Raw genomic sequence first — 26161 nt, forward strand, 5'->3', positions numbered from 1 at the left:
CTTTGTGATAGTTGGCGCTGTAATAGTCACAAACGTATAAGTACATGGTGTCTCGTAACATTCCGCCAGTGAGGACAATATTTGCTTCGTGATACATTACCCGTGTTATAATGGACCGTTTACCAATTTCGGGAAAGGTCGATATCGTTTTGATGTATGGCTACTGTGACCAAAATGCCCAACGGGCGTGTGCTATGTATGCTTCTCGGTATCCTGGACGACAACATCCAAGTGTCCGAACCGTTCGCCGGATAGTTACGTTATTTAAGGAAATAGAAAGTGTTTAGCCACATGTGAAACGTCAACCACGACCTGCAACAAACGATGATGCCCAAGCACGTGTTTTAGCTGCTGTCGCGGCTAATCCGCACATAAGTAGCAGACAAATTGCGTGAGAATCGGGAATCTCGAAAACGTCGGTGTTGAGAATGCTACATCAACATCGATTGCACCCGTATCATATTTATATGCTCCAGGAATTGTATGGTGATGACTTTGAACGTCGTGTGCAGTTCTGCCAGTGGGCACAAGAGAAATTACGGGACGATGACAGATTTTTTGCACGCGCTCTATTTAGTGACGAAGCGTCATTCACCAACAGCGGCAACGTAAACCGGCATAATATGCACTATTGAGTAACGGAAAATCCGCGATGGCTGCGAGAAGTGGAACATCAGCGACCTTGGCGGGTTAATGTATGGTGCTGCATTATGGGCGGAAGGATAATTGGTCCCCATTTTGTCGATGGCAACCTAAACGGTGCAACATATGCTGATTTCCTACGTAATGTTCTACCGATGTTACTACAAGATGTTAAGCTGCATGACAGAATGGCGATGTTCTTCCAACATGATGGATGTCTGGCACATGGCTCGCGTTCGGTTGAAGCGGTATTGAACAGCATATTTCGTGACAGGTGGGTTGGTCGTCGAAGCACCATACCATGGCCCGCACGTTCACCGGATCTGACGTCCCCGGATTTCTTTCTGTGGGGAAAGTTGAAGGATATTTGCTACCGTGATCTACCGACAACGCCTGACAACATGCGTCAGCGCATTGTCAGTGCATGTACGAGCATTACGGAAGGCGAACTACTCGCTGTTGAGAGGAATGTAGTTACACGGATTTCCAAATACACCCCTGGAAATGGAAAAAAGAACACATTGACACCGGTGTGTCAGACCCACCATACTTGCTCCGGACACTGCGAGAGGGCTGTACAAGCAATGATCACACGCACGGCACAGCGGACACACCACGAACCGCGGTGTTGGCCGTCGAATGGCGCTAGCTGCGCAGCATTTGTGCACCGCCGCCGTCAGTGTCAGCCAGTTTGCCGTGGCATACGGAGCTTCATCGCAGTCTTTAACACTGGTAGCATGCCGCGACAGCGTGGACGTGAACCGTATGTGCAGTTGACGGACTTTGAGCGAGGGCGTATAGTGGGCATGCGGGAGGCCGGGTGGACGTACCGCCGAATTGCTCAACACGTGGGGCGTGAGGTCTCCACACTACATCGATGTTGTCGCCAGTGGTCGGCGGAAGGTGCACGTGCCCGTCGACCTGGGACCGGACCGCAGCGACGCACGGATGCACGCCAAGACCGTAGGATCCTACGCAGTGCCTTAGGGGACCGCACAGCCACTTCCCAGCAAATTAGGGACACTGTTACTCCTGGGGTATCGGCGAGGACCATTCGCAACCGTCTCCATGAAGCTGGGCTACGGTCCCGCACACCGTTAGGCCGTCTTCCGCTCACGCCCCAACATCGTACAGCCCGCCTCCAGTGGTGTCGTGACAGGCGTGAATGGAGGGACGAATGGAGACGTGTCGTCTTCAGCGATGAGAGTCGCTTCTGCCTTGGTGCCAATGATGGTCGTATGCGTGTTTGGCGCCGTGCAGGTGAGCGCCACAATCAGGACTGCATACGACCGAGGCACACAGGGCCAACACCCGGCATCATGGTGTGGGGAGCGATCTCCTACACTGGCCGTACACCACTGGTGATCGTCGAGGGGACACTGAATAGTGCACGGTACATCCAAACCGTCGTCGAACCCATCGTTCTACCATTCCTAGACCGGCAAGGGAACTTGCTGTTCCAACAGGACAATGCACGTGCGCATGTATCCCGTGCCACCCAACGTGTTCTAGAAGGTGTAAGTCAACTACCCTGGCCAGCAAGATCTCCGGATCTGTCCCCCATTGAGCATGTTTGGGACTGGATGAAGCGTCGTCTCACGCGGTCTGCACGTCCAGCACGAACGCTGGTCCAACTGAGGCGCCAGGTGGAAATGGCATGGCAAGCCTTTCCACAGGACTACATCCAGCATCTCTACGATCGTCTCCATGGGAGAATAGCAGCCTGGATTGCTGCGAAAGGTGGATATACACTGTACTAGTGCCGACATTGTGCATGCTCTGTTGCCTGTGTCTATGTGCCTGTGGTTCTGTCAGTGTGATCATGTGATGTATCTGACCCCAGGAATGTGTCGATAAAGTTTCCCCTTCCTGGGACAATGAATTCACGGTGTTCTTATTTCAATTTCCAGGAGTGTACATTGAGATTGATGGACATCATTCTGAGCATTTATTGCATTAATGTTGTATTTACAGGTAATCACGCTGTAACAGTATGCGTTCTCAGAAATGTTTCAAATGGCTCTGAGCACTATGGGACTTAACTTCTGAGGTCATCAGTCCCCTAGAACTTAGAACTACTTAAACCTGACTAACCTAAGGACATCACACACATCCATGCCCGCGGCGAGATTCGAACCTGCAACCGTAGCGGTCGCGAGGTTCCAGACTGTAGCTCCTAGAACCGCTCGGCCAACCCGGCCGGCGTTCTCAAAAATGATAAGTTCACAAAGGTTCATGTATCACATTGAAACAACAGGAATAAAATGTTCCAACGTACCTACGTTCTGTATTTTAATTTAAAAAACCTATGTTACCAACTGTCCGTCTAAAATTGTGAGTTCCAGCGTACCTACGTTCTGTATTTTAATTTAAAAAACCTACCTGTTACCAACTGTCCGTCTAAAATTGTGAGCCATATGTCTGTGACTATTACAACGTCATCTATCACAAAGCGAAAAAAGTGGTCCAACTAAAATATTCATATTTCTTTACGTACTACACGAATATGTACTAAAAATGGGGGTTCATATTTAAAAAAAAACGCAATTGTTATCCATTTGACCTATGGCACCGCCATCTAGCGGGCCAACCATAGAGCCATCTGGTTTCCCCAGTCAAGTTAGACGAGTTTCGTCCTTTGTAGTTTTTTCGTTTGGCGCTTATTTCGTGAGATTTTTGGCCCGGTCACGATCAATGGACCACCCTGTGTAGCGTGGCTTGCGGAGTATAGATATAACTGTAGAAGGACCCGTACAGCACCCCAGGTCTGCAGGGCAGCGTACATCTGGCATTATCTTTTTCACCATCATCCCCATCCCTAGCGAACAGACCAACACGAAAGCGGGTTAATATTGCATTGTCATCGAGTTTTGAGCTATGTTTAAAATTTCAAGTCTCTAGCTCATTTGGAAGTTTAAAATTTATACCGAACAGATAAACAGAGAACAATGCGACCTAATAAAAAGGAAGGTGATGTTTGAAGTGATTGCCGTCATTTACGGATATCAGTCATTGAAGGTTGACCCCTATTGTGATTGAACCAGTGGTGGGAATCTTCCTACAGGTCGGTCAAGGGGTCTGACGATGGCGTAATATATCACTGAAACTTGTAGCTCAATGAAACAATTTGGAAACTTTGACGAAATTTTAGTAAAATGGTGTTAAAGAGGAAGAAGAAGAAGACGAGAGGAAAAATGAGGAAGTTTCAGCATTAGGATGCAGAGTACTAAAAATACGACCGACATTCCCTGTGAGTTGTTATTCGTCATTGTGTTAGGCGAGGGAAAAGAAGGAGAAGAAGAAACTCATGATGATGATGAGTAATTACATAATGAGTGTGAGAAAAAAATGTCGGTGACGTCTGCATTATTCGTTTCGAATATCATAAGAATGAACCATTTGGTCAACCTATTTTCGCATACAACGATTCCATATTGATTCTGATACAATATGAAAACACCTAACCATTGTCATACGAGAGTCGTCTGTATATGAGGAAAGATTTGTCGATGAGTCAGGACTACAGAATGCCAACGAGATCGATTTCAGTAAAAATTGCGCATTTCACTCGTTTTCATGAGCGCTATCCAGGAATTTCAACGCTAATTAAAGGGCATGCATCTTTTACATCAAATGACGGCATAACAGAATGCTGGTTGGGGAAAGAAAAATGAGCTAATGGAATCTGTTGCTGATGATGGACTTTTCGGCTTCTGTATCCCGCTCGTGATGGTACTTGGGTTCGCAGAGGATTACATGATTTCAAAAGCTCAACATGAATTTGTACTCAATCGTTGCAGAGAGGACACTAAATGTGTTACTCCGAATAAAGCAAATACAAAGTAGAAAATAGTGATCGAAAGATTTACTGGCAAATGCCATAAATGCGAGTGTCCGGGAAAGAACAAATCTTATTATGGAGCAACTTAAAAAAATGTTCTGCGGTGGACTCTAGCACTCCGTACTTGGCGTTCAATTGAATATTTTCCGCTTAAAATTGTTACATGGATGGGGCAAGTTAAATCTAATGCAGTACTCGAAACAGCAAGATACGTAATTTTAGCTTTTCAGGCAAACACGTATTCGATTTCTTGTGACTGCAGCATATTCGATGATATAGGTGTAAAACAGAACTATTCAGTCCATTTTAGCACAAAGAATACTGAGCAAGCGTTGGAAATGTACTGCAACACTCAGCCACTGTATTGATTGGCGAAAGAACCTAGAAGTAATTCGCTCGTGAACCGTACAGAGTTCCAGAAGTGCCCTACACATTTTATCGATTCTTTGCGTCAAGATGAAGGAACACTAAAATCGTCTCTAATTAACATGAGAATTGAAATAAAAACAAAAACACAGTTCTCAATAAATATTACGGCAGGTTATTCACGAATCTGCTTTATATACGATGCCTTCAACTAAATGGGAAACAAGGAATTTCCATGTACGAGAGATTTAACGCTGTGCTTATCTCAGCCAAGACTGGCGTCTTGATCAGTGATCTCTAAGAGTATATAAGAAGTTTTGACAGTCATAACTCATCAGTAATCTTTTGACGTCGTAGGACGCCGACATGCTACTCAGTGTAAGGAGGATGTATTTTTCCAGAAACATGTTTGATTGACCAGGAGTACTCTGATAAGACACTATTCGGTATGTGTGTACAAAAATAATGCATAGCATTGACCTTGGATTCATTTTTAAATTACACCAGAGTATGTTTATGTACACATTGAGTTGACGTATTAAATGCAGCAAGATCACTTTTTTGTAAAAGCTACGTGCCTACTTGAATAGTGCACAACTTTGCCTTGGCATCACTTTAACATTTCGTCAGAGGTATGTATGTATACGTAAATAACGTAACTTGACACCGTTTTTATGCCATAAATAATGAATGTCTTTGACTTTCTAGGCAGTAGCGAATATCTTTGATCTTCAAGTTGGGGCTACGTAACCTTTTACTGCACGTGTGACAATTTCTACGTATGTTTTGACGCTGTATCAGTTGATGGGTGGAGGGTGGGGGAGGGGGGGGCGGCGATCAGAATTGTTATATTGTTCAAGATGGCTTGTAAATCTTTTTACTGATTATCTGTTTAGTCATATCTCTGCTGCCCTCATTGGACCTGAAAGTTTAATAAACAAACGTCAAAAGTCAAGGTGGCTTATACACATATTATTTCGTATAAACACCGTATACATCACTAAAGCATTAGAACATAGTTTGTAACATATTAAAGGAAATTCATGATCTTCACAAATTTGCAAGCCACATAGTGTTGTAGAGATCATGGACTTTTGTTAATATGGTACAAAGTACGGTCTAAAGCTTCAGTGATGTACGGAAAACAGAGTTTATATGAAATAATATTTGTATCAACCACCTTGACTTGGACTGTTTATTAAACTTTCAGACCCGATGATGACAGAAAAGATATGTCGGAACCGGTAATAAAAAAAAATTTAAAACTGATTTTGGTGAACCTGATTTTTTAAAAATAATGTAACAATTTTCACACATAATTTTAATACTACACCATGACTGACTGGAAAGCAGGGGGAGGGGGAAGGGTTATGGGGCACATTTGGGATATTTAATGAAAAGCCGCTCCAGTTGTTTCTTTAGAACTTCATTAAGTTCACACGAGCGACTTCGGCGTTTATATTAGACAACTATCAAGTGCGTCCGAAAGTTATGCTGCAGAGAAGCAAGACTGCTTCTCTACAGTGTAACTTTCAGATGCGCTTAATAATGACATAATATAAAGGCCGAAACCGGCAGTTCATCTGAAAGTTATTGCTTCTCTACAGCCAACTTTCAAGTGCACTTGATAATTGCCTAATATAAAGCCCAAAGCCGGTCATGTGAACTTAATAAAGCTCTAAAAAGAGCATCTGGAGCGCATTTTCATTTAATGAACATCAATTACGATACAGCATCATAATCATCCAGACATGGAGAAACTAACAACCGAGAGAGTGGCATGTCTTTTGATTGATAGGAGATAGAGAGGAGGGAGGGAGAAGGGGTGTAATTTGACACCGTTTTAACACATCATTTATATACTACACTCTGTACACTCTGATTGGTTGGAAGGAGGATTTCTTTTTTATTTCCCACTAACGCAACTGGGCTATTTCCACCATCTTGGATTTTCCGTTGGGTGTTTCATTTTAATAACAAGCTATGTTTGGCTCGAGATGTGAGTAAAGGGAAGGGAATAGGGTTTTTAATTTTCCATTAACACATTTATGCTAGATTTTTGAAAGGCTCTTTTATTTTTAGTGCTGCGCTATAATTTATTGGAGATAATGGGGAGTGGAAGGGAGAAGAGGGAATGGAAAAGTGGGCATGGCTTCCCACTGATAGGAATTATAAAGTCACCTACAAGTGTGGCGTCACTGATAGGACTGATGATGTCTTAAGGTGAATGGCCTTGGTCAAGCGATGTCACAAATATAAAGTAAGTGCGCAAGTTTCCCAATAGCATTAGTACCAGAGATGCGCAATTACTATCAGAATAATTTGATACAGTTCGTATAAAACCGCAAGTGAGACATTCTCATCAATTAAATGGAATGTTTGGAAGGAGTAAGTTGAATACTGTTGGACACATTTAGAAAACCGGTACTGTAGGAATTAATTATTATGCATGCTGTGTATCATGTAAGTTTAAATACTATGTAAGATGAATTAATTATTATTGTGAGGATTTGGGAAGCCGGACAGATAATTTCTGTCTTTAATGGATGGATTTTTATTTTTCCATACAGATTTTCTTTTCCGTTATGAATGGGACGTGGGTGTTCTATTCGGTGACTTCTCGCGTTGAGGCTTTCTCTACCGCTAGAGGCGCTGCTGCCAAGATATTTGCTGTAATAGACCGCGAGTCGCACATCAGCAGTCTGTCTGATGAGGGGGACAAGCCACACTACGCTCGTGGGGATATCACCTTCAAGAACGTCCACTTTGAATACCCGTCACGGCGGCGAGTTCAGGTAAGACAAATAATAATTGAAAGATTACTGTTTTATTCACTGAAGTTGTCTGAGTCGTGAAGCTTCACTGTCATATCCATTAAGACGAGTAGTATCCGGAGCAGATCCTGAACTCGTATTCGCACGAACAGTTTCAAAAGTTCGACTAGGGAAGCCCTTGTTTGCCGCAACTGATTTGTTGCACTATTCTATACCTTCTATTTACTATTTTTGTCCGGTACGTAAGTAGTGTATGTTATAACCTTTGTTTTGCATCATCTTACGTCCAGTTTTAAAAACGCTTGGATTAAAGTGACGAATAGAAAAGTTGCTACAACGTGCTGTTTTCAAACACGTAAGAAACTACTTATCTAAACACAGTAACGATCACAAGCAAACGTTTTCTCTAATATTGTTATTTCAGTTATTATGAAAGAGAGAAATACACTATGTGATCAAAAGTATCCGGACACCCCGAAAAAACATACGTTTCGCGTATTAGGTAAACTGTGCTTCCACATACTGGCAGGTACTCCCTATTACCGACCTGAGTAACGTTTGACATCGTGAGAGAGCAGAATGGGGCGCTCCGCGAAACTCACGGACTTCGAACAGGGTCAGGATACCGGGTGTCACTTGTGTCATTCGTCTGTAGGCGAGATTTACACACTCCTAAACATCTCTAGGTTCACTGTTTCCAATGTGATAGTGAAGTGGGAACGTGAAGGCACACATACAGCACAAAAGCGTACAGGCCGACCTCGACTTTCGACTGACAGAGACAGCCGGCACTTGAAGAGGGTCGCAATATGTAATAGGCAGACATCTATCCACACCATCACATATGAATTCCAAACTGCATCAAAATCCACTGCAAGTGTTATGACAGTTAGCCGCGAGGTGAGAAAACTTGGATTTCATGGTCGAGCGGCTCCTCATAAGCCACACGTCACGCCGGTAAATGGCAAACGACGCCTCGCTTGGTGCAAGGAGCGTAAACATTGGACGATTGAACAGTGGAAAAACGTTGTATGGAGTGACGAATCACCGTTCACAATGTGGCGATCCGATGGCAGGGTGTGGTTATAGCGAATGCCCGATGAACGTCATCTGCCAGCGTGTGTAGTGCTAACAGTAATGCTCGGAGGCGGTGGTGTTATGCTGTGGTCGTATTTTTCATGGAGGGGGCTTGCATCCCTTGTTGTTTTGGGTGGCACTATCACAGCACAGGCCCACATTGATGTTTTAAGCACATTCTTACTTCCCATTGTTGAAGAGCAATTCGGGGATGGCGATTGCATCTTTCAACACGATCGAGCACCTGTTCATAATGCACGGCCTGTGGCGGAGTGGTTACACGGCAATAACGTCCCTGTAATGGACTGGCCTGCACAGAGTTCTTACCTGAATCGTGTAGAACACCTTTGGGATGTTTTGGAACCCCGACTTCGTGCCAGGCATCACCGACCGACATCGATACCTCTCCTCAGTGCAGCACTGCGTGAAGAATGGGCTGCCATTCCAAAAGAAACCTTTCAGCACCTGACTGAACTTATGCCTGCGAGAGTGGAAGCTGGGCCAACACCATACTAAGATTTTCCTGAAGTGCTTTTCTGGTTTCAGATTCTTCAAGGCCTCAACCTGAAAGTCAAAGCTGGCGAGACGGTGGCTCTTGTCGGCTGCTCCGGCTGTGGGAAGTCCACGTGCATCCAGCTTATTCAAAGATTCTACGATCCTCGCCTGGGATCAGTGAGTATTTCATAGGACAGTTGACAAGTATGAACCAATCTGAGGTATTAATAGTAATCTGAATCGCTAATATAATGGTATTCATTTAAATCAATGGGGAAAGTTGAAAATTTGCACCGGACTAGTATTCAAACCTATGTCTCCCACTCACTAAGGCAGACGCGTTGACCACTACACCAACCGGACACAATGGTCAGCGCAACTGTATGGACTACCCTAGCACACCTGGTGTCAGACCCAGATTCTAAACTTGTGTCACACACCACTGATGTAATTGCCCTGTTCATTAGCCTCATTAGTCGCAGCATCTCGCCGATTTCCGTAAGAGGTCGAGCTTGGTGTGCATCTGCACTGAAGGGCTCAAATGTTTCAAATGGCTCTGAGCACTATGGGACTTAACTGCTGAGGTCATCAGTCCCCTGGAACTTAGAACTACTTAAACCTAACTAACCTAAGGACATCACACACATCCATGCCCGAGGCAGGACTCATACCTGCGACCCTAGCGGTCGCGCGGTTCCAGACTGTAAAGCCTAGAACCGCTCGGCCACTCGGGCCGGCACTGAAGGGAACGTTGTCAGCCATCACCTTAATTATATACGTGATGTCTGCTTTCCAAGACATGTCCGCTGTGTGCGGATGGCACAGTAGTCAGCGTATTTCACTAGTAAGCAGGAGACTCAGGTTCGAATCCCGGTCCAGCACAAATTTTCAACTTTCCCTATTGATTTAAATCAATGCTCACGGGCTGCTAATGTCTTTAATTCCTTTGTGATTTGATTCATAACGGCTGCTGGATCAAAGATGGTATCTATTCTTTCGGACTGTCTTAAAGGACAGGTACTACGTATGTAGGCGAGGAGGGCCAATGATCCCTTCTTCGTTGCAGACGTACACCAATCTCGAGCACTTAAGGGAACCGACGAAACGCCACGAGTAATGGGGATAATGTGCAAGTGGCAACACATCAGTAGCGTGTGGATAAATTGAGATTTTGAGTCTGACGGGAGGCGTGTTAGAGCAGTATGTGCAGCTGCCATGACCACTGTGTCCAGTGTTCAGCAGCAGTCCCGGTTTCTAATCCCAGTCCAGCGCAAATTGATTTACGTCAAAGGCAGCTAACTTCTTTAATTCCATTGTGTCTAGATTCACAGTGACTTTGGATATGTCCGAAAGAACAGACACGACAAACGCGTACGTTCTAGTTGTAACGCTGTAGATAACAATCGCCTCTAGGGTCACTTGATACGTTCAGCCCTATGTTCCGCACATCCATGCAGTTACGTCTTGTAGAGATATATTAAAGTGAGTAGAAGTGGGATTTGAATGAACTAAGGGCTAAAGATTGAGGGATGGTTTGCCTTTTTAGATATACTCGGTGTACAGCGTGAGTTTACACGCTGTGTCTGAGAGGTATGGTAGTGACGACGGTAGCACGTCGCGAGTTAACCGACTTTGAACGTGGGCTCAAAACGCATGGACCACAGCGTATCGGAGACTACACAAAAATTCGGGTTTCTGAGGTCAGCAATGTCAAAGATGGGGCTTTTGTATCGTGTAGGTATCGTTCCACACACATAAAACAACTGTGCAGGACAATTACAAATGTTTCGTTTTGCTTCGCCCGAGTCTTCGTGGCGATCGACGGTATATTGTCATACAGCAGCCTGTCTGACTATCAGAGACAAGAAACTCTTTCTACCAGTACTTACGTTTCAGCAGCAGTCAATGGCCGACTACTGTCCGAGGGCTTTCCCACTTGGCTTCGCCACCTGATGCATACATCGACTATTATGTTATATTTACATACTGAGGCCCTACATCTTCATCTGGCAATCCTCACGTATCCAGTTGTGGGTTCAAATTCACACTGACAGTAATTTTTACGAAAGCCTATATGTGTTCCGCATACGTACGTACGTACATACACAGCTATCACAAGGCCAGCAGACACCCTCTGCTAGCAGAAACTGCCTCAGTTCCTTCGCATTTTGTGCTCAGTTCCAACAGGTGTCTTCAGTCCTCAGGGCTGCCAGGTCCTTCCCCAGGTCTTCCTCCAGCGCTGCCGTAGTCGTCTTAAGGGGCGTCTGGTGTTTGGTTTCCTATCCAGTGCCTTCTTCACCGGTCTTTCTTCTGGCATACGGGATACATGGCTCGCCCAATCAATTCTTCTGCATTTCAGCTTCTGTAAGATTGTTGCTACGCATCAAGAGGTAGATTGGCTCATTCTTCTTGCTGCTAAATTCTCCTTTGTCGAAGATTTATTCCCGTATCTCCTTCATTACTCTTCTTTCAGATATTAATAATTTTTCCTTCTCAGCTTAGTCGTGTTCCGCGTTTCTGAACTGTGGTTGATTTCTGGGTTATCACTTTGCTGTGTACTCTCATTTTTCTGTTCGTTTTTATCAATTTTGAGCTGAGCTCCTTCCTGAGGGAACACATGCATTTCATTCCCATTGTTGTTCTTTCCATGATGTGCATTTCTATTCTGTAGTCACTGGTAAATGAAGATCCGAAGTATCTGTACTGGAGAACTCTCTTGAACGTCATGCCATCTGTTTCAAGAGAAACTTGCTGCTCTTGTCTTCTTCCTAATTGCATGAAGTCATGTTCAGCCCAACCTTCCGTAGGTAGCTGTCCATTTTCTGGTACATTCCTTTCAACTCATGGTTCGACCCACTTAGTAGAACAACATGATTTGCAAATGTGAGAAATTGAAAGTTACCATCCATATTTACTGTAACCCACTCCTGTTGCCTACATTCCGTTATTATTTTCACTAATATTACTCCGAACAGAACACAAGAGAGAGCATCCCCTTCTCTCAGGCGTGTCTCGAAGTTTCTGATGTGACCCCTCGGAGCCGGCCGGAGTGGCCGAGCGGTTCTAGGCGGTACAGTCTGGAGCCGCGCGACCGCTACGGTCGCAGGTTCGAATCCTGCCTCGGGCATGGATGTGTGTTATGTCCTTAGGTTAGTTAGGTTTAAGTAGTTCTACGTTCTAGGGGACTGATAGTGCTCAGAGCCATTTTTGACCCCTCGGAAAAGCACTGCTGCCTTTTGTCCACTCGTACAAGTTTGCACGATTGTCATTAGCTTCTTGGGAACTCTGAAGTCACGCAGTGCATTGCATAGAAAATTCCCGTGCATACTGTCGTATGCACATTGAAAATCGACGATCAAACTATAAATATGTTTATGGCGTTCCCAGTGTTTTGCCAACAATTGTCTTAAACTGAAAATGTGATCAATTGTCGATCGGTTTATTCAAAAGCCAGCTTGGTATTTCTGTATGTTGTTCTCTGTGAACGGTTGTAATTTTTTAAGGATAATGATAGACAGTACTTTCTAGGTTATTTCCAGCAAGCTGATACCTCTGCAGCTACCACATTCCATTTGGCTTCACTCCTTGTATATCGGGTATTTCATGGCCAATTTCACTTCTTCTGTCAATATCTCATTCTATCATATCATCTGAATCAGTTTATACCTTTTTTAGTAGAAGCACTCACCTCGCTCTTTGATCAGTTCCCCTGTTATCCTATCCTACCTTGGGGCGTTGTTGTTCCATTTTCTGTAGTCTTCGCATATGCGTTATAGCGGCTTTTTTCAATTGTAGCGCTTTCCATAAGATTCTGAAATCAACGTTATATAATATTGCAATGTTCTAGCCAAGTACTTGCCGTACGATCCTATAAAAGCGCCGAACACAGGTTCAGCCTGGCCGGTTAACATACCAACACTCGATGTTCAGCGCGTGGATCTGAACTGGGTCTACATCATTGCCCTGCGTCGCAAGGCAGTGCGTTTCACAGTAAGCTGTACGAACAGGTTCACACTGCGCAACACATTCTGCGGTAAATACGAACCTAAATCACTTGATGTGGATGCTGGGATGCTTCCTTTAACAATGCCGCAGTCCTTTCATGTTATTACCAATCTAGACTTGTTCATAGTTTCTAAGAACTCGATACGCACGAAACGGGAAACTCTAACCTTCTTACAACTCCGTTGACAATGTACAGGGCGAGGCAAAAAGAAAGATCAGATTTCCGTTGTTTATTATAAATGAATTATGGAAGATAGAAACGCATTGCGCACGTCACTGGATTGAGGAAGATTCCAAGTTATTTGTTCGCACAGACACTGTACCATACACTCAACATTAGCATCGAAACTGTAGTGAATTTCATCACACGCTTCAGCAGGTTCCTGTTTATTGAGTCGACAGGGTCAACAATTCGATTTCCCAGATGCTGAAGAGAAGCTGCCGTAAGTGGGATAAAGGCTGTCTTTCAGGTATGCCTACAGAAAAAATCGCGATGCGTGAGGTCTGGTGAGCTGAGAAGCCAAAATAAATGAACAAGCTCTTGTTGTCCGCCTCTTACAATCCAACCCTGTGTGTTGGTGTCGTTAACGCCGGTCGTCAAGGTGAAAGTGAGGTGGGAAGCCGTCGTGCATAAAAATGAAATCATTGCAGGCCGAGCGGTTCTAGGCGCTACAGTCTGGAACCGCGCGTCCGCTACGGTCCCAGGTTCGAATCCTGCCTCGGGCATGGATGTGTGAGATGTCCTTAGGTTAGTTAAGTAGTTATCTAAGTTCTAGGGGACTGATGACCTCAGAAGTTAGGTCCCATGGTGCTCAGAGCCATTTGAACCATGTTTTGAAATCATTGGAGTCTTCGCGAAGCTGAGGAAACGAAAGTTCTGTAAACTCCGTGAACAGAAACGGCACATTTCTGGCGAGTCTTTCATATTCGATGACGCCGCCAGATAATGTGACAGCAAAATTCTTACAATAAAATGGTTCAAATGGCTCTGAGCACTATGGGACTTAACATCTGAGGTCATCAGTCCCCTACAACTTAGAACTAATTAAACCTAACTAACCTAAGGACATCACACACACCCATGACCTAGGCAGGATTCGAACCTGCGACCGTAGCGGTCGCGCGGTTCCAGACTGCAGGGCCTATAACCTCTCGGCCACACCGGCCGGCAAAATTCTTGCATTTAGGCGGTTTACTTTCCCCGAGGGATGAACTATTCGTCCGAAACAATGAGCCGTTCGGGGAAAGCGTCCTCTGCCATAACCTGGAGAACGGACTTGCAAAATTCGTGCCTTCTGCTATGGACGCCGGGACACAATTGCTGCAGTACCTGCAACTTGTTAGGCGTCACACGCAGGAGTCGTTTCAGAACACACCACACCATTGTTTGAGGAAGTGGAAGTTTCTGGACTGCTCGTCGTTGAAAGCATCTCGGATATGTTCGACAATTTCAACAGACGTGCGTGGCCGACCAGTGCTTCTTCATTTCCGTATGCAACTAACATGCAAGAATTTTGTATGAGCGTGCAAAGGCAGCTTCTTGCTGAATCAACGGCGAAAGGCACGTTTCACTTGAACAATCTGTTGACTTCGAGTAAATTCCGATAAACAAGCGGTTTCTCTTGTGATATACTCGGTATGTTGTTACAAGCAAACAAGAGCGCAGCTGTGTCAATACTTTGGCCCTTCCCCTAGCCAGTGACATGCGCAATGCGTTTCTATCTTTTACTGTTTGTCTGTGGTAAAAAACTGAAATCCTTTGTTTCTTTTTGAATCACCCGGCATTATGATATGCAGAAGTGTGTGTACGTTATGGATACAAGAGTCTCCTGTGGGCTGGCAGGTGGAGCTGGACGGTCGTGACTTGAGGACGCTGAACGTGGGCTGGCTGCGCTCGCAGATCGGCGTGGTGGGCCAGGAGCCGGTGCTCTTCCAGACCACCATCGCGGAGAACATCCGCTACGGGCGAGACGACTGCACCATGGAGGACATCGAGGAGGCTGCCAAGACAGCCAATGCCCACGGATTCATCTCTAAGCTACCGCAGGTAAGACTGTACTTTCTGCTTTACGTTAATCCTCGGAGAAAGCCGCGGCGTTCCGGCAGACACCCAGGCAGTCATCTTCACGTGATTTATTGCATTTTAATATTATTAAATTATGATATAGAACATTAGTAATTACTCACACGAAAATGGCTATCTGGTTGTCAGCCAAAATTTTGTGGCAAGGGCTAGACGTCATGAGGCATTGGTAACAATAAATCTGATTAATCCACAATAATCGTAAATTTGTGTAAACCACTTATTAAGGAGACTGATTATCACGGACGTTAGCGAATAATTAAATAAATAATAAGCAGGTAGTGATCAATAAAAGACAAATACTATGACATGAGACTGTGGCACAGTAATTTGGTCTACAATGAATTGTTTACTGTTTGATTAAATCTATAGTCAAATAAAAACACACACAGAACAGGTAAATTACCTGGTCTCCTAACACAATATATGGCAATTATAGGGGTAATGGAGGCGAACGCAGCATTCCTGGTAGCAAATACACGAGTTATAGTGATAAAAATAACACAACTATGTGCTGAACACTTTGTAATAGCAGAAATTACACTGGGAGTGGAATCATGGATAGTCACATCATGATATGCACATTACTCGTATGACATTGAACCCTTTGCAGGTACAGTTAGGGAAATAACAAGTTTCTCCAGGTGCAAAAGATTACTCATCCTCGACGACATTAACGCAAGCCCAGCACTCGGGCGTGCTGATAGAGCAGAAGTCAGAGAACAAGTAACAACGGACATCATAAGGGAGTGTAGCCTTTTTATGCTCAATAAGGCAGGGCAAGCCCCGACATACCGTGGAAATGTCGGAGGTATCAGTAAACTAGACATTTCATTAACAAACATAACATTTGTAACACATACCGCTGAATGGCAAGTACATGACAGAGCAACGCTCAGCGATCACAATGTAAAAATTATACAGATTACTACACACGAAGTACAACCACACTCACTCTACAACATCCGCGATTGCTGCTGAGCGGGGTAAACTGGCAGACATTAAAAGATACTATAGAAAAATTCCACTTGCAGACTGCCCGACGAAGCGTTGATTAGAGAATATACATATTAACCGACCTGTTACAGAGAGATCAAATCGCTATAATCCATTAATCAATAACATACGTAAATAAAGTATACCATGGTCGACATTATTAACAAAAGAAAGGAAGACTCATGTGATAAAAGACGATACTATCAACGAGCAAAGACAACAAGAAGAAGAACAGTACCTTGAAGCCGAACGGGGATACAAAGATGAATTACAAAAACAAGGTAGGACCGATGGGACAATTTTGTCAGGACAAACTTACATAGTAACATATAGGGAGAGCCCTTCAAAATATAAACTGAGAGAATTGAAACACCAACGGTTAAGCTAATATCATAGCGACAAAACGGTACATGACGCAGAGCTGGAGATACTCGGTAAAGTATCTGCTAAACATGCTACTGCCAGACGATGACCGTTCACAAGAACATCACAATCACTGCTCCTTTCGCTCGTGAGGAGGCCGCGCTGGCAATAACGAAACTTAAGGACAAAAAAGCTTCGGTCCCAGATGGAGTCCACTCAGAAACCATTAGATTTGCTCGACAACAGATCGTCCCCTACCTGAGGGACATATTTAATGACTCTTTACAGCAAGAGGGAATAAATATACGCTTGTTGGAAGACGCTCAATTCAGTAATTGACAAAAAATTAGAGGACAAGGACTCATTAGACCCAAAATCATATAGTCCGACCTCTCTACTGACTGTACCACGCAAGGTCCAGGAGAAACTACTGTGTGACAGACTGCAGTCACACAGACCGCTTCTGGGCCTCAGTCCACATTATTATGGGTTCCGGCCAAGCAAGTTTATTGACGGTGCAAAAAATAGGGCAGCACATAGGGAAAATATGTGGTGGCAATATTAATTGATACATCTGGTGCTTTTGACAACCTTTCGTGGTCTGTGTAATCGCAAAGTTAAGACAAATGCAAATCACAACAGCTTCATATATCAGCTTTCTATATTTCTGCAGAGACAGAGTTGTAGAATGTGAGCAGGCCACTGAAGAGGTGTCAAGAAAATCACTAAAGGATGCCGAAAGGTATCCATATGTGGACCCACGATCTGAGTCATTGCTATTGAGCAGTGACCCATGTTCTGGGTCATCGCTATTGACCCGCTGATAGACTCCATTTGCTTTTCTTCTAGAATATGCCGCTGATAGACAACCTAGACAGAGATGACGGGGCAAAGAGGATAGTAGCGTATGCTGATGATGCGCTCGTAGTTGTATCTGTTATCTCAAGAAGACGCTTTTAGCAATACGCTGTGCAGGTCCTCGTAGGCACCAATGATAAACTAACAACTGCAGCTAATAAAATCGTATACTAAGGCGAACTTAAAAGAAACCCAAGCATCAGCTATATAACACAAACTTCCGGCGCAATAGACTGATAAAATATCTAGGTTTGCACGTTGACGACAAACTAAAATATACTGAACATGTCAGAATTACAACTGATAAAGCAATGAAAATAGTACATAAATTAGCAAAACTAAGTAGTACAAAACACAGATTGCCCATAAAGACAATACGTGCATATCGTATCGCACTATTCGAATACATAGTATGGTTTCAGCGACCGTCTGGGCCCAGGGTGAAGAAATGTTCAGCTCGGGATGGTGGGTGCCTTGGCTCAACAAGGCAGAGGTACTATGCGGGTGATGAGACTGTGCCCCATTGATGTAACTGTCGGTCAAAGAGCAGCAATGTACTGATTGATGAAAGGCAGACACGACAAGATATTTGAAATTATAGGAGAGGATATCACGGAAAGGCCCAACTATACCGCTGCTGAAATGATACCTCGCAGAAGAGAATGGGTCTCGACAGAGAAGGGGCGTCACGTCTACGCCTTTTTCCCAAACACCAAGGAACGAGTAAGGCTAAAACTTACAGGTCCCGCAGTTGGCGTGGTCCCTTTTCTCAGTGACTATGATCCATACCTAGAGCACCTCCACTTGTTCGGTCTCAGCAGAACACCCAAGTGCACTTGCGGAGAACTATGAACTCCCGAACATTCACTTTACACTGTGACGGACTCACACACATACGAGCACGAACTGAATATGACAACGTAGCACAAATTCTACGACAGTCGAACGATTGGGGTATACTGAATGACATAATGATCTAACCGATAATGTAGCACGTACCTTACATAGCCGGTAAAGTGTCACGTACGTTACACAAATTATGGAAACAAGAGCAATCAAATTCGCAAATGTGAGGTAACAGACAAACACGGGCTTGTAGGGCGCTCAACGATCCAGGATTCTTGAAATGATACAGACCCAGACACAAACACAGAAACAGACTCAGAAGACGAAATTAAGGAACGCAGACATGGATTAACTGTAATTTTAATACATGTGGAAAAGTCTTGAGTAATATGTGTAATTTAAGTGATATAATTATTTATTAAGCTTAGGTAAAATAATACCTGTAATCAAAATCATGCAACTGGTTACTGAAGCTTAGATAATGTTTCACCTTAGAGACACCACAAACACCAAGCACAGAACTTGCAGAAATAATGAGTCAAAGATACACAAATAAAGTACTGATTATGCCCTGTGTAAAGCACATATGACCTGTAACAAATGTAAAATACAAGTAATACAAATATAATCTGTACACGTAAATTTATTCGATGTATATTAAAAATATATTTTATACGCTACCTGTACAGGCACGATAAGCTGCCAAGCCCTCAAACCCAAGGTAACTAGGTGACGGTATCTCTAATTCAAATCTGTGTACTTTCTTATTATCTTGTATTTATCCTCCTTAAATACAAGACTCATGTTATTTTAGAAAATTTCTCTAAATTTATAACATGCCATAAAGTGATAATATGTCATAAACTCTTTTCTATCTTCCTAAATTTGTATTTTCTGTTCATGGATCTTTAATTTTTAAAGATTTTCATTTCTTAATTTCTTTTAAGTCTATAAGTATTTTAAGCTGCAACATTTTTAATCCTTATTATAAATAAGAACATTCTGTACATGTACAATTTCATGTTGTGAAAATATGACCTGTCTTAGAAAGTAGGTGCCAGGTCATCGGTAGATGACATCAAACCAAAAAAAATAAATAAATAAAATAAAATAAAATAAAATAAAATAAATTGTACATTTCTAACTGCAGCCATCACGTGTGCGATCAGTCTGTTACATCTACATCTACATCTACAAACATATTCGCGAGGCACCCTATGTTGCGCCGGACGTAGTGGCCTAGCGGTTCTAGGCGCTTCAGTCCGGAACCAGATGACCGCTATGGTCACAGGTTCGAATCCTGCCAGGCATGGATGTGTGTGATGTCCTTAGGTTAGTTAGGCTTAAGTAGTTCTAAGTTCTAGGGGCCTGATGACCTCAGATGTTAAGTCCCACAGTGCTCAGAGCCATTTGAACCATTTGCACCCTATGTTGCATGGCGGAGGGTACTTGTAACCTCGTAAGTCATAACGTTTCCAATTCCATCTGCAAATAGAGCGAGGGAATACCAACATGCCCAAATTTCTCTTACTTTAGAGTTCTAAACTTTTGCGTGTCAGGCGTTTCTTCGCTGCACCTAAAGCAGACCTTCCATGTACTGGACGCAGACCGAGCGAGGTGGCGCAGCGGTCAGCGCACTGGATTGGGACGACGTTTCAGATTCTCGTCAGGCCATCCGGATTTAGGTTTTCTGTGTTATCCCTAAATTTCTCCAGGGAAAATCCGGGATGGTTCCTTTGAAAAGGGCACAACCGATTTCGTTCCCCATCCTCTCTTAAATCCGAGCTTGTGCTCCGTCAGGACGTTAAACTCTTATTTTTCTCCCTTCGCTTACCGTGCACAGGGCTACGACACGCTGGTAGGTGAGCGCGGGGCCCAGCTGTCGGGCGGCCAGAAGCAGCGCATCGCCATCGCCAGGGCGCTGGTTCGCCGCCCCAAGATCCTGCTGCTGGACGAGGCCACCTCTGCTCTGGACACCGGCAGCGAGGCTAAGGTGCAGGCAGCGCTAGACAGGGTGAGCGGCGAGCAACTTACGTCCACGTCTAATACGGTTACCACGTTACCTCCACATACTTTGGTTTAAGACGCACACACACATACACAGTCGTCACATGGTGGAAGAGATGACATATACTTCACTGACATATTGGATACCATTTCACGAAATTAAAAGCGCAAATAACTTGACTTTATACACCGTTACGAAACTGTTTTTTGATTAATTTTCATACTTGAAGATGGAAATAAATTTCTGAAGCCATTAATACGAATATTTTAGTTTTGCATCCTCTATTACCGCTCGCATTTAAGCCTGCACTTGTCATCTTCTAGCCGGCCGCTGGTGGCCGAGCGGTTCTAGGCGCTTCAGTCTGGAACCGTGCGACCGCTACGGTCTGTATATTCTTTGACTTACGAAACGCTGTATGGGTGGAACGTTGCCCCATGAATGAAACAATAAAAATATTTTCACACATGCGGTAAAGCTCCTAAGTAATATATTATTTAACTTTCCCTAAGAGTATTTAATGATCCGCATTTCGTGGATATTTTGCACATCACACTCTCGCACTTCCGCGCATCGCACCCAAACTACCTTCCTAACATGATAATTTAGTTAATAATATCCTTAATGAGATATGTGTGTGTATGCATGGTGCTCTCCTCCCGTTCCATATATCCTGACCGTCGTAACGCCGGGTTTCTCAGTAAGGTATTATGTAAACGTTAATAACGTCGCATGGTTCCATCTGACAGTGTATGAGCCCTAAAATAACCAACCCATACCTTCTATATAATCCTAATATTGTCCATTTTTTTATTTATTGGCTTCTGGTTACTCAAGCGGAGCACTCGTCAACAATACATTGCCACAAATTCATCGCTGAACACATTCATCGTACCCAACATTACTAGGGCAAGAAGAAAATTTCTTGACCAAGCACGAAAACTGAGTTAAAATCAATTAAAAATTGCATTTGATATCTGTAGCATCATAACGTATGTCAAGTGGCAACCACTGTGTCAAACAGTATACTTTACACGATTTCTTTCTAGTACAGCTTCAGGCGTTTTAGTCACATGCCCCACCTAGAATACTGTGTTGATGTAACTCGCTGTGTTTTGAATGGAAATTACTCCAAATTTGATGGAAGTCTGTGTGCAAATTACTCCTTCTGTTATAATTATTATGATGTGGGAAATTAAATTCGAACAAAGTAGGACTTATCTTGGAGGTGGTCCACTCGGAAGACGACAGAAACTGCTATAACAGATGAAAAACAGAGGGAGTATATCATCTCTAATTACAAGTGCCGTAAATAACTGAGACTATAGTTACTGCTACGTCAGAGAAAGAATACAGAATGTTTTACAAGAGCATCGTCCAGAATCCTCTCATATACTTTCTTGATTGTTCATCTGCTCTCGTAGCTTTTGACATTTTTTCGTAATCAACTTCAATATCAGTATGCCCACGCTACAGTTCACAATCCTCTTTCCTAACGGTTAAAAATGAAGAAACTTTCACATATAAGCTCTCAGAATCTATGGATGTATGTACATTGGTAATAAAGCATCCAAAACAGTGCCATGACTGCGTGGTGTTCCACTTCACGCTGCTCTGCTCGGTATTGTACAGTTCCACGTACATCACTTAGCACGTCGATAGTGCAGTGAGTATACGTGAGCAACTGAGAACTCCAAGTCACATGAGTAGTACAATCTGAATGCATGAGTGTAATTTGCATAAGAACAAAAATAAATTGTATCGAAGTCCACTTCAGTATGCTCACCCGAAGTCAGAAAACAGTAGGCTGCATAGTAGTTGTAAGTAAAAAAAAATACATTTCAGGCCATCGGGGGGCGAACGACGATCATTATAGCACATCGGTTGTCTACGGTACGCAATGCGGACAGGATCGTTGTTCTGTCTGAAGGAGTCGTTGTCGAGGAGGGAAGCCACGACCAGCTGATGGCGCTCAACAGCCATTACCACGCGCTCGCCACTACTCAACTGAAGACTAACGAAACCGGCGAACGCATAGGTAAGTACCCTGAATTGTTATATATAAAACGAAATATTTTGAAAACGACAATTGTACACAACTGTGAAATGCTGCTTCCGGAATTATCGTGTTCTTGAACGACAACACTACAACCCAGAGTTAGTTCGATCGCGTCCTTGTGGTAGAGGAAACTTCATCACTCGAGTTTGATGATCCATCCGAAAAGGAAGGGGAGGCATTTCTAATCCTTCGACTGTTCATATTATCTCAGTTTAAATTATCGACATCTTTATAGGACACAGCATTAGACACACAATTGTTAGCGTTGCAGCCACCGAAAGGAGCGTGAAATTTGTTTGCTACTTTGATCCTATCAGAGAGGAATAGGAAAAGAGGAAAAGCTTTCATCTTTTTCCTTTTACTATTGCTATCAGCATCAATAAATATACTCTACAGCAAACAGTTGCGTTCAGACATAACATTCAGAGTAACTAACCTTTGCTTCAGACTTTACTATTTATTTTGTGGTGAATACGAAACTTCACTTTGACTTCCTAAAAGTAACTGACGTTGCTTATTTTTGCGCACGAAGCATACACTAACGAGTCAAAGTCTTATGAACACTTTTTTAATTGCGCGTTGGTTTATCTTTGGAACACAATATATCAGCAATTCTGCGTGGTGCGCATTCGACAAGATTCAAATGGCTCTGAGCACTATGGGACTTAACTTCTGAGGTCATCAGTCCCCTAGAACTTAGAACTACTTAAACCTAACTAACCTAAGGACATCACACACATCCATGCCCGAGGCAAGATTCGAACATGCGACGGTAGCGGTCGCGCGGTTCCAGACTGTAGCGCCTAGAACCGCTCGGCCACTCCGGCCGGCGGATTCGACAAGAGCTTGGTAAAGCTTCCGAAGGTATACGACGTCAGATGCCTACATGCAGGTGATGCTATTCCCGTTAATTAATGGTCGCGGGTTCGTAGGAGTGGAGGCGGCGTTGAACAGCGTCCCAAATGAGTCCCCTCAACTTGAGATTAGGCGAATTCGGCGGCCAAGAAATCAACGTGAATTCCCTACCTTACTGTTAAAGTACTCAGATTAGTGAAGCACGATTCTGACCTGCTGAAAGATGGAAGCTCTGTCGGGGAAGACATCAATTATGTAGAGGTAAAAGACGCAGGCCACAGGTGTCACGGTGCCTACATTGCTACCACATGTCCCGTGGATAATACTGGCACCGCAGACTTGCGTTCGTGCTGCGGTACATGTTCGAAACAGCCTTCATCTGAATGATGTATCTGTACAAGACCACTTACCTGGCGTAACAAGAAACGTGTTCACGATAGTAGCAAGCGAGCAGCCGCCAGTCTTCACCTTTTGCGAGATGTTGGTTATCAGATGCTCAGCCATAACAACGTGTCCTTTGTCAGTCTTTTATGTCATTGAATTTGTGGGATCCTGCCCACTCGTCTAATATAGGGTGTCCAGGAAGCTGTATTCTCGGATAGCCAGTCAACAATTCAAGCAGATCTTATTAATGGAGTTTATAACAATAAATTAAATTGACAATGTTTAACTTGTGTATGTACAAGATGGGTCGCAAGCAAATGGCGACATGCAAGTAATGTCCTTCGATATATACAATTTCCATGCAAGAAATTACTATAGATCTCAAGTCACGGCTAAATCGTTTAGATCACGGCTCGTCTTCTAGTGTCTGTCTTCTCATGCGGCTCTTCTATTGCGGCCGAGGCTATCTGGAGAGGCGCTTATATTCTCTTCGCATAGGTGCTGCTGCTGTCGTGGTGTCGTGCTAGTCAGCGTTCTGTTGGCTGACGTCGTCTCACAGCCTTCTCTGCTGTTACGTTTCGGGCCAACGTTACACCGGAACATAATTTCTCCATTTACGACCCTTATCGTCGCTAGAATGATATCGCATTCTCGGAAGCACTCGAAATGCAGACCTACATAGATCGGATTCAGTGCTGGCCACTCAATCTATTCCTTCAAATCTTGCGTCGGACAGTTGTGATTTGTTCTTGACTTGTTGAAGTGTCCTCTGGGTTGAATGGATCTGTTGGTCTTCATCTTTTGCAGCGGCGGTTAATTGCAGTGATGGGAGAAGAGATTCCCGATTGTGCTGGAGGTAGAGTGCGCAGAAATGCACCATCGCCCTACACTCATCGTCCCGGATGTGCGGTAGCGAAATCAGATGCTTATCCACAATCACCTTCAAGGTATTTTCCCGTGCTGGACCATTGGGTATGGACGAGGCGGCTAGTTAGGAGGCAGCTTCCTTCTCTTGAAATCGGCGCCTGACTAAGCGGCATTGAAGTCGCCATTTCGTGAACCAAGTTAGAGATGGCGACCTAGCATCAGCGCTGTGTCATCGGCGTACAAACCGGCTATAGGCCATCACCTTCTGAAAGTCGGATGAGAAAAATGAGTGCTCAAAGGGCCGAACACCGACCCCTGCTTGACCCCTGTACGTGAAGGCCAGGCCGCGCAGCATAGCCGCGTGCTCTAGGGCGTCTTGTCACGGTCCGCGCGGCTCCCCCTCCTTCGAGGTTCCAGTCTTCCCTCGGGCATGAGTGTGTGTGTGTTGTCCATAGCGTAAGTTATTTTAAGTTACATTAAGTAGTGTGTAAGTTTAGGGACCGATGACCTAAGCAGTTTGGTCCCATAAGATAGTACCACAAATTTGTTTACATGAAGGCCAATCTGCAGACTTTCCGTCGCCAACATGAAAGCGGAACTATCTTCTGGAGAAGTATTAGTGAAGCAAGTGATGCCAACACCATGTGTACAGAAGATCTGAGCACAAGACCGCAGTACAAAACGGAACCTAACGCCAAGGAGTACGGCACCAAAGTACTAGCGAAGCTCCAGGGCTCTCAGAGTCTTCGCCACCAGTAACCGCAGCTATGATGTCATGGAATGGCCCCTCCGGAAGCCAAACTGTTCATTCCCTATGAGGCCTTCCACAGAGTCGTGATCGAGGAGATGCCTGGCGTGCAGCTTCTCTGAAATTTCGAGAAAGGGTGAGGAGGTTGGGAGGGGGCAGCTGGGAAGGGCAGGGTGACCGGCCGATAATTCTGCACTAGCCGGAGTTACTTGCTGCTCTTTTGGGTGATATCATTTCCACCTGGACGGCAAGACGCTGTTAAAAATGGCTGCCATTCGATGAGCTTCAGGTTCTTTCAGTAGCACGTTGTCGAACCCTTCGTTGTCTTCCACTTTCTTCGGGTTGAAGCGCTGAAGCTGTATCCTCATCTTTCCCTCCGCGTTTGGTGCGATCGCGTCATCCTCAGCCCTCGCCGTTAGGAATCCAGGTGGCCGCTCCTCGAGACACGTCTTCGTGGTCTATTGGATCGGACACAGGAGTAAAATTGTTTGTACATGCGTCAGCCAAGGCACTAGCCTTTGCTCCTGGCTCTTCTTATTTCGTTAATACTTCTTCGTGAGGCAAACAAAACAGTATTGAAGAATTGATCATACTTGGGTTGTATAAGCGCACCGTTCCTTGGGATGAGTCCGATAAATCTCAGACTGACTTCTGTCTTCACTAAGGCTAGATTCTTACGATAACTCCTCTTTAAATCGCTACTAGATTCTTGATGATACTAAATGAATGCAGTGATTGAACATAGATCTTATCAGAGAAAAAATGCCGCTATAGGAGCACAAAAAGGCTAACATGCTACTGTTTTAAAAGACTGATTAAAAAGTGAACAATCAGCTGCTTCATTCTACCTTCGTCACCATATTTAAAAACTTTCCCAAAAATTTTGGCATGAGCACG

At 44.1% G+C, this 26161-nt stretch overlaps 1 pseudogene; it reads left to right on the forward strand.

The window, feature by feature from the left end:
* Positions 1 to 26161, forward strand: part of LOC124788972 — a 181894-nt pseudogene that overhangs the window by 80799 nt on the left and 74934 nt on the right.

This window comes from Schistocerca piceifrons, chromosome 3 (genome assembly GCF_021461385.2).
Source record: "Schistocerca piceifrons isolate TAMUIC-IGC-003096 chromosome 3, iqSchPice1.1, whole genome shotgun sequence".
NCBI lineage: Eukaryota > Metazoa > Arthropoda > Insecta > Orthoptera > Acrididae > Schistocerca > Schistocerca piceifrons.